We start from the raw sequence: 11107 nt of genomic DNA, 5'->3' as shown, positions 1-11107 counted from the left end.
GTCATCAGTGAAGCAGAGGGTACTGGATGACATGGGAGCAAATGAAGAAAGCTGCTCAGAACCTAGTTCGGTGGAGAGGTGTGGTTGCGGCCCTATGCTTCCCTGGGAGTGCACAGGATTAAGTCAAGTAAGTCAGTCATATTTGGATATCAATCAAAGGGAAAAAACTGCAATAGAACGATGACAGTAGCAGTTGCCTCTCTTCTCAAACTAAAAAAATTATGACTAGTAAATAGAAAATGGAGACAGTAGGTAATTATAAGCGCTACCTCTCTACCGCTACCCCCTTCCCCATTCAAACACCCGTACAAAACATAGATATGTATTAATCTTGTTTATAGAAACAATACAACGAACATAACTAATGTGACCATAATATTCCGCGCCAAAACGGCTGCACAAAAATGACCATCGCTCCTAAACGGCTGCGCCAAAACATCCTGCTTCGCTTTAAACAGATGAGCGTTTAAACCGTTACCATGCGTTACCCCCAGGTTCGAAAGCCAAGCACTTTACCACTCGGCCACGCGCCAATAATTATTTTATTTTTAATTAAAGTTTGTAATTAACTTTTCCCCATCACTACACATAAAGCAGTTTTTTAAACCTCAGATGAGTGCATGTTGTAACTCTCGGAACTTTTAGTAGCTTATGTTATCCGATTTACCGGGACATAAATAAATGTAGGCCTATGTCAAATTCAGCCTTTTTTTTTGTATTGTAATAACTTAAGAAGGAACTCAACGGTATAGATGTTTATTTACATGGGGATATCGCAAACGCATAGTAACAATTTTTTTAATGAAAATTAGCATTTACACTATCAGAGTTATAAATAAACAATATTAAAGTTTCATGGGTCTATAACTATATCTGCAGTTATATAGTTCACACAGACAGGGTACATTCTCTACACTCTACTATATGAATTAATTGATTGAGATAATTGCTTGTATACATTATACATACTTGTAGGCCTAAATCTTTTTTTTTTTCAAACAAATTATAGTAAATGGTGCCCATTTTAAATTATTATTTATAAAGAAGTTATAACAATGTCAATCGTTGCCACCACACACCCAGACATATGCCTCCAGTTTCACCACGAAATTATTGATATTGAGAAATTGTTTATTCATTAGAGAATTTGTACATATGACATATAATTACAATAATTATAATATATAACATATGTCATTGTAAAAGATATATAACGTTTGGAGTAACAAAATACACATGTCAATAGTTGACACAGATGACAAAAAAAAATCAACTATCAGACTATTTCTTAGTCATTAAAATAGACATAGAGAATTAAAAGGACAAAATGGACAATCCTTTAGTCTACACTCACTCTACACTGTTGTAGTATGTCATTAACTAAAAATTGGAATTTTTTATAAAAATATTAGATCTACAAGATAACGTTTACACATTTTATGTATAGAGTAAATTGTTCGCTGTCAATTAACGAGATTCTTAGCAATAATATGCAAATTTATTTCCCCCTTTCTTTTAGTACATAAACACCAGAAAGAGATACAAGTTTATTTTAGATATGAAATTTTGGAAACAGATTACTTAGTTTGGTTATAACTAATGGATTCCATTAAAGAGAAACTCAAGATTCTCTTAGTATATTAATTAAATCAATTGAATGAGGTAAATTGCAAAGATAAATTTCTGTCTTGGTGTTTTGTGTTCTTCCTCCCTTGATTGGAAGTCAGTTTGGGCCTTGCTGAAAGCATCGAACCTGAGGTGAATTTTCCTTTAGAAACACTTTTGATTATTTCATCAGATTTTACTTGAAGTATATCATTTAATTTTGTATCAACGCTAGAAACCTTTAGCTTGACCTGACTTAGACCACTCAGCTTGACCTGACCTAGATCACCCAGCTTGACCTGACCTAGATCACTCAGCTTGACCTGACCTAGATCACTCAGCTTGACCTGACCTAGATCACTCGTTGTTTTATCCGAAAGACTTTTAAATGTTTCCTTATCTTTGCTCCCACTCCTGCTAGCTGTGTTATAAGGGAAGGATAAGTTGGGTTTTACTGGGTGTAAATCTTTCCATTGTTTCGTGCGATCTCTGTAGTTTCTATTGACGATAGGAAACTGAAGTTTCAATTCATTTGTCGACATCGTAGAGATTGTTTGCCTGGAAGAAAGTTTCTTGTCATCCAGAACTTTCCGGTCGTGTGAAAAAACGGAAGTCGATGGTCTGTTCTTAGAAAACAAATCTAAACTTTTAAAATCACCCTGATGACTTTTTGATTCTTTGACAAGTTCTGCAATGAGATCCACTGTGTCCTTGCCTTTCAAAACTGGAATTTCTTGAGTTTCGATGACATTTTGGGGAATTTTCTTTCGTCTTAATTTTTTTAATTGTTCAATCATTCGAACTGATGGTGGAGTAGTGGGACGTTTTGAGCATTTTTGAAGTAATCTGGGGAAAAAAGGTAATCAAAACTTTTTTTCCTTAATTAAATAATTGTTGTTGTTGTTGTTGTTTTAAACTGTTTGTCATATATTCTTTATCTTTAAAAAAAAGACAACTGAATGGACCTCATTCACCAATCGTAAATAAACACATTTAGCTACGTCACAATATTGATAAAACGATGAAAAATACGTATCACGTGACAGCCACTATGGATTACATAATTTGTATAGAAGATATATAGAATCACGTGGCTAAATGTTGTTTGTTTACGATTGGTGAATGATGCCCATTGAGTTTCTTCTATTCTAGAGATCAAATATAGTTCAACACAAATGAACATACCTTCGCCTCTCCGTCTTTAAAATGCTGGCTGAACGCTTTTCCTGTAGGTTGACCTCGTTCAGGTATGTGTCCAACCTCATTTGTATCACTCTATTTTTCCTGTAGGCCTGCTGCTCGTTTTTTGTTCCAGGAAATTGAGGCGACACCTGTTTGTAGTCCTCTTCTCGACGCTTCAGAATCAACACCATTGTGTCCGCCGATCCCGGACGCTGTTCAGTATCGGACCTCATATAGGAGGACGCGACTCTGTTGACAAATACAACGTTTGTAGCATTATCGAAGTAGCGGTAATGAAAACATGTCTTTAATATGTATATATTGTGTATGTCTGGTGTGAATGTACATGATAGTTATAATGTTTTGTTTAGTGTGATGCACAAATTGAAAGACAAATTTCCTGACGGACAATAGAGATTAGGCGGGAAGCGTGGTCGAGAGGCTATGTGCGCTTGAACTTAGCATGGCTTGGCTACCTATGAAGGGGGCTCGAGGTTCGACTCGGGCAGAGTTCTGTTTACTGAGCGCCTAAAGGCAGCACGGAAAACATTCTCCCCTCCCCCCCCCCCCCCAACTGGTCCACAAATGAGATTGGACCAAAAGCGTTCTGAGCATGCTATAGGCATGAAAGTAGCGCTATATAAAAGTTATAATTTATTTATTATATAATTATTATTATTCTTATATTAAATACTACTCATTAAGAGTGAACTAGCTTGCATTAGTGTTAGATTTCTCCCGCATTTTGATAATGCTTGTCAAGAACTGTGTAACTACTACATTAAATACTCTAGCTTATTATTCTCTGTTGCTGATACTGAGTCTTCGGCTTTTGTTGTGTAGTGGTAGTGTGGGTGGAAGGGGCAGAGAAATGAGGCGATACATGTGAAATGTTCTTTTGCTTAGGTTCTTTCCCTTACTTCTTTTGTCATCTTTTCCTCTCGTCTCTTTATAACCTTGTTGTATTTGATTAAAAAAAAACAAAAAAAACTAACTAACAAAATAAAAACCGATTCTTAATGTAAAAGTCAAATTCGGAATCATAAAATTTCTCCAAACTGTAATGAATTACAAATAATTGAGAGTCATGGTAATAAAAGAGAGGCCTTACTGTTTGTTTTGAGACCAATCGAGAATAACTTTAACCATTTGTCAAGAAAGGTCAAGAAAATCGATCTATCTAGCATCTCGAATTAAAGAAATGTTATATTAATAGTTTTATCATGTAATACTGCGGTGATTTCAGACACATATCTTAGAGGCGGCATCACTGAGCAAAAATCTTATACTGCAAAGAATTCGCCAGTTTGAGGCTTACTGCTTAACTATGTGGTGTGGGCACAAGATGAAAGGGCCGGATAGTAGAGTGTTGCGGGTCTTAATGGCCCGCGTGCCGACATTTGGGTTTTAAGAATTTAATAAGCCTTTTTTTTTCTTAAGATTTCTTCGATTTTTTTTTTCACACCCAAAGGTAAATGTCGTTATTGTGTTTGTGTGTGTGCGCTTTTGTTTGTTTGTTAGTCGCATCTTTATCTCAAAAACTGAAAGCGCCATCGAACAAAATATTTAACCATAACTTAATAAAGGTCAAAATAGGCACAACATCTACCTGAAAGCTAACTTTGTTTTTTGTTTTGTTCAATAAAGTTAATCAAATTGTATATGCATAGAAAAAATAAATAAAACAAGATCAGTAAGACAGTTTGTGTTTTGTACGGTCCCTTTTGATATATAACAAAATTTTTAGAAATATTTAAAAAGTAGTGTCTTTCGAAAAGAAACGAAAACTCACCTTGGCAATTTGCAGACACTATTCAAGCGCTATATTTTGACCGTATCCTACCGACCTCAAGAGTGAACGTTGACAAATGTATCGGCCGTTAGAGATTAGACAACACTGAATCTTTGCCCAGGTGGAAGTGGCTTAAATATGTTACGTCCAAGGAGAGCCTCGATCTCCAGTTTCCTGTACAGCTACTCAGTAAGAGGCTTCCAAAGCAAACTTAAGATCAAGTCAACAACGAACGATGTAATCAACACTCAACTGGAAACAATAACCAATTTCCTTAACCTTGACTTCTAGCCGAACTCCTTGTTTACCAACAAAATAATTACTTTTGAAAAAAAAATCTGAAATCTTTCTTCAACATATTTTTACAGAATACGCCAACAGGCCAAAAGTTTCTCACAGATTACAAATGAAAGAAAGTCGAGAGCTACCTACATAGCTCTAGCTACCTACATAGTTCTAGCTACTTACATAGTTCTAGCTATTTACATAGTTCTAGCCACCTACATAATTGATGGACAACGATAATGGAAGACAATATTTTTTAACAGAAAACCAATTTTACACGAGGGGGGGGGGGGGGTAAAAATAATGAAGAACCCTCATTAACATTGAAAATTGGGCTTTGTAACTTAATAGCAGAAGAATAGTTTTAAATTCCTTGTATCTAAAATTATATATTATGTTATTTATGTGTAATATCTATCCTAGCTTAATACTTTTTTAAATTTGGTATATATTTAATTTAGAAAAGAATATGTTAGGTCTGTAATTCAGCTCAAAATTATGAGCTATTTGATGAAACATATTTTAGTTTTTTGTCAATTGCTTTTTCTACAATTAACTTTCACAAATCTCAAAATATACTCATTGCATTTTCTTAAATGTTGTTTTTCCGGGTGTTCCCACAAAATCAAATGACTATGACAATTGCGAATCGAATTTTCTTATATTATCCATAGTCACGTGGAATGCGCTCTGGACTGTCGTCTCAATGGTCCCGGGTTTGAACCTTGCATGACGTCATCACTGGCGGATCCAGGGGGGGGGGCGGTAGGGACGATCGCCCCCCCCCACTCGGCCGATCCCCCCCCCCCCCCGAAGGGGGGGGGCGGACGAATTTTAGTATAGAATTCACACAATTTGTATACGAATTTATTACTTATGTTAGTAATATATACTAATTATTTATATTTCAACCTATTTTTAGATTATTTCGCCCCCCCCTCTAGTATGTTGGCCGATTTGGTGGGGTCGGGAGGGGGCGATGGTATCAATCCCGCCCCCCCCACCCATACACTTTCGAGTGGGGGGGGCGGTCCAATTTATTTCTAGAAATCACAGCTTGCTAACAGAAACAATTAAATATATATATGGTTAAAACTTGTTATTAATATTTTAACCGATCTTTATATTATGTTGTTCCCTGTTTGCCGATTGGGGGAGGGGGGCGAATACCTCTACTGCCTAAACCCTTTGAGTGGGGGGGGGGGCGGTCCTACTTTTATGGAGAAATCATAGTTTGTGAACAAAATTAATTCAATTAATATATAAATTTTATATTATGTCAATCCCCTTCTGGTATCTTGGCCGATTCGGTGGAGTTGGGGGGAGAGTGATTGCATGTACTGCCCTCCCACTCTAGCCCTCTGAGTGGTGGGGGGGGCGGTCCTATTTTTATGGAGAATCATAGTTTGTGAACAAAATTAGTTGAGTCGCCCCACCCCTATTCTTTAATGCCAAATGCAATCTTAAGCAGAAATTATTAAAGGAGCGAGGATTAATCGTTTTCACTCTACCGCCCCTCTCATTTCCAGACATAGTTTATGTAATTTCACATGAATTTATCATAATTATTTTAAGAAAGTTAGAATTCAAACGAAATTTTTAGTATAAGAGTTCTAAACCCAAATAACGCTAAACATAGTCGCCTTTTCCCAACCTTTACTCAATCTGAAATTTTTCTAGTTAAATAAATTTGGGACTATAACTCACAATTTATACTTCAATTTTATTGAATATTATTTATCGAATAATTCTTTTTTCGGCGGCGATCCTCAAAGCCAAATCTAAATATGTGGGGTATCTTATCTTCTCAAGGAACAAATCGGTTTTATTTGCAATGTATTAAGGGCCTATAAATTCATATTAGAATATTTTTCAAGTACAACATTATTCAAATGGTCCTTTTTTAATAGTATGAAAAATTAGCTTTAGGTCAGAAGAATGCGTTTCTTCTATGAAGTATGCAAGAAAAGGATTTTGGCGTCGGAAACCACTGATGAATAATGAGCTGTAGTTGTCAGGAGAATGCGTTTCTGCAGTGAAGAAAACGCTTTTGCCGAACTCCATTGATAAATAATGAGCTGTAGATGTCAGGAGAATGGGTTTCTGCATTGAAGAATGCAAGAAAACGCTTTTGGCGTCGGGGCTTCGCCCCGAATTCTTTTTATGAACGATGAGCTGTATATGTCAGGAGAATGGGTTTCTGCATTGAAGAATGCAAGAAAACGCTTTTGGCGTCGGGGCTTCGCCCCGAATTCTTTTTATGAGCAATGAGCTGTATATGTCAAAAGAATGCGTTTCTGCATTGAAGAATGCAAGAAAACGCTTTTGGCGTCGGGGCTTCGCCCCGAATTCTTTTTATGAATAATGAGCTGTATATGTCAGGAGAATGCGTTTCTGCAGTGAAGAATGCAAGAAAACGCTTTTGGCGTCGGGGCTTCGCCCCGAATTCTTTTTATGAATAATGAGCTCTATACGTCAGGAGAATGCGTTTCTGCATTGAAGATTGCAAAAAAAAAAAAACGCTTTCGGCGACGGGGCTTCGCCCCGAACTCCATTGATAAATAATGAGCTGTAGATGTCAGGAGAATGCGTATCTGTATTGAAGAATGAAAGAGAACGCTTTTGGCGTCGGGGCTTCGCCCCGAATTCTTTTTTGAATAATGAGCTGTATATGTCAGGAGAATGCGTTTCTTCAGTGAAAAAAGCAAGAAAACGCTTTTGGCGTTGGGGCTTTGCCCCGAAACCCACTATGGAACCTTATAGCGCTGCCCCAGTTGTTTTGTTTTTCGACGAAGGTTGAGAAATGCTGCGCTTTTTTTTTCTCATATATATATATATTATATATATATATATATATATATATATATATGCTGCACGTTTATGCATAGGGTTAGGGTTTACTGGGCGTTAGGGTTAGGGTTTGGAAAAAAATCGCCCCCCCCACTCCAAAGTTCTGGATCCGCCAGTGCTCTATATCAGTGATGCCCAGCGTAACTGTCAGACCATGAGAAGTTCCTCTATATCAGTGATGCCCAGCGTAACTGTCAGACCATGAGAAGTTCCTCTATATCAGTGATGCCCAGCGTAACTGTCAGACCATGAGAAGTTCCTCTATATCAGTGATGCCCAGCGTAACTGTCAGACCATGAGAAGTTCCTCTATATCAGTGATGCCCAGCGTAACTGTCAGACCATGAGAAGTTCCTCTATATCAGTGATGCCCAGCGTAACTGTCAGACCTTGAGAAGTTCCTCTATATCAGTGATGCCCAGCGTAACTGTCAGACCATGAGAAGTTCCTCTATATCAGTGATGCCCAGCGTAACTGTCAGACCATGAGAAGTTTCTCTATATCAGTGATGCCCAGCGTAACTGTCAGACCATGAGAAGTTCCTCTATATCAGTGATGCCCATCGTAACTGTCAGACCATGAGAAGTTCCTCTATATCAGTGATGCCCAGCGTAACTGTCAGACCTTGAGAAGTTCCTCTATATCAGTGATGCCCAGCGTAACTGTCAGACCATGAGAAGTTCCTCTATATCAGTGATGCCCAGCGTAACTGTCAGACCATGAGAAGTTCCTCTATATCAGTGATGCCCAGCGTAACTGTCAGACCATGAGAAGTTCCTCTATATCAGTGATGCCCAGCGTAACTGTCAGACCATGAGAAGTTCCTCTATATCAGTGATGCCCAGCGTAACTGTCAGACCATGAGAAGTTCCTCTATATCAGTGATGCCCAGCGTAACTGTCAGACCATGAGAAGTTCCTCTATATCAGTGATGTCCAGCGTAACTGTCAGACCATGAGAAGTTCCTCTATATCAGTGATGCCCAGCGTAACTGTCAGACCTTGAGAAGTTCCTCTATATCAGTGATGCCCAGCGTAACTGTCAGACCATGAGAAGTTCCTCTATATCAGTGATGCCCAGCGTAACTGTCAGACCATGAGAAGTTCCACTATATCAGTGATGCCCAGCGTAACTGTCAGACCATGAGAAGTTCCTCTATATCAGTGATGCCCAGCGCAACTGTCAGACCTTGAGAAGTTCCTCTATATCAGTGATGCCCAGCGTAACTGTCAGACCTTGAGAAGTTCCTCTATATCAGTGATGCCCAGCGTAACTGTCAGACCATGAGAAGTTCCTCTATATCAGTGATGCCCAGCGTAACTGCCAGACCATGAGAAGCTCCTCTATATCAGTGATGCCCAGCGTAACTGTCAGACCATGAGAAGTTCCTCTATATCAGTGATGCCCAGCGTAACTGTCAGACCTTGAGAAGTTCCTCTATATCAGTGATGCCCAGCGTAACTGTCAGACCATGAGAAGTTCCTCTATATCAGTGATGCCCAGCGTAACTGTCAGACCATGAGAAGTTCCTCTATATCAGTGATGCCCAGCGTAACTGTCAGACCTTGAGAAGTTCCTCTATATCAGTGATGCCCAGCGTAACTGTCAGACCATGAGAAGTTCCTCTATATCAGTGATGCCCAGCGTAACTGTCAGACCTTGAGAAGTTCCTCTATATCAGTGATGCCCAGCGTAACTGTCAGACCATGAGAAGTTCCTCTATATCAGTGATGCCCAGCGTAACTGTCAGACCATGAGAAGTTCCTCTATATCAGTGATGCCCAGCGTAACTGTCAGACCTTGAGAAGTTCCTCTATATCAGTGATGCCCAGCGTAACTGTCAGACCATGAGAAGTTCCTCTATATCAGTGATGCCCAGCGTAACTGTCAGACCATGAGAAGTTCCTCTATATCAGTGATGCCCAGCGTAACTGTCAGACCATGAGAAGTTCCTCTATATCAGTGATGCCCAGCGTAACTGTCAGACCTTGAGAAGTTCCTCTATATCAGTGATGCCCAGCGTAACTGTCAGACCATGAGAAGTTCCTCTATATCAGTGATGCCCAGCGTAACTGTCAGACCTTGAGAAGTTCCTCTATATCAGTGATGCCCAGCGTAACTGTCAGACCTTGAGAAGTTCCTCTATATCAGTGATGCCCAGCGTAACTGTCAGACCATGAGAAGTTCCTCTATATCAGTGATGCCCAGCGTAACTGTCAGACCATGAGAAGTTCCTCTATATCAGTGATGCCCAGCGTAACTGTCAGACCATGAGAAGTTCCTCTATATCAGTGATGCCCAGCGTAACTGTCAGACCTTGAGAAGTTCCTCTATATCAGTGATGCCCAGCGTAACTGTCAGACCATGAGAAGTTCCTCTATATCAGTGATGCCCAGCGTAACTGTCAGACCTTGAGAAGTTCCTCTATATCAGTGATGCCCAGCGTAACTGTCAGACCATGAGAAGTTCCTCTATATCAGTGATGCCCAGCGTAACTGTCAGACCATGAGAAGTTCCTCTATATCAGTGATGCCCAGCGTAACTGTCAGACCATGAGAAGTTCCTCTATATCAGTGATGCCCAGCGTAACTGTCAGACCATGAGAAGTTCCTCTATATCAGTGATGCCCAGCGTAACTGTCAGACCTTGAGAAGTTCCTCTATATCAGTGATGCCCAGCGTAACTGTCAGACCATGAGAAGTTCCTCTATATCAGTGATGCTCAACGTAACTGTCAGACCATGAGAAGTTCCTCTATATCAGTGATGCTCAACGTAACTGTCAGACCATGAGAAGTTCCTCTATATCAGTGATGCTCAACGTAACTGTCAGACCATGAGAAGATCCTCTATATCAGTGATGCTCAACGTAACTGTCAGACCATGAGAAGTTCCTCTATATCAGTGATGCTCAACGTAACTGTCAGACCATGAGAAGTTCCTCTATATCAGTGATGCTCAACGTAACTGTCAGACCATGAGAAGTTCCTCTATATCAGTGATGCTCAACGTAACTGTCAGACCATGAGAAGTTCCTCTATATCAGTGATGCTCAACGTAACTGTCAGACCATGAGAAGTTCCTCTATATCAGTGATGCTCAACGTAACTGTCAGACCATGAGAAGTTCCTCTATATCAGTGATGCTCAACGTAACTGTCAGACCTTGAGAAGTTCCTCTATATCAGTGATGCTCAACGTAACTGTCAGACCTTGAGAAGTTCCTCTATATCAGTGATGCTCAACGTAACTGTCAGACCTTGAGAAGTTCCTCTATATCAGTGATGCTCAACGTAACTGTCAGACCTTGAGAAGTTCCTCTATATCAGTGATGCTCAACGTAACTGTCAGACCTTGAGAAGTTTCTCTATATCAGTGATGCTCAACGTAACTGTCA

The sequence above is a fragment of the Biomphalaria glabrata genome, chromosome 13, assembly GCF_947242115.1.
Source record: "Biomphalaria glabrata chromosome 13, xgBioGlab47.1, whole genome shotgun sequence".
NCBI classification, from domain to species: Eukaryota; Metazoa; Mollusca; class Gastropoda; family Planorbidae; genus Biomphalaria; species Biomphalaria glabrata.
This window is presented reverse-complemented; position numbering follows the sequence as displayed.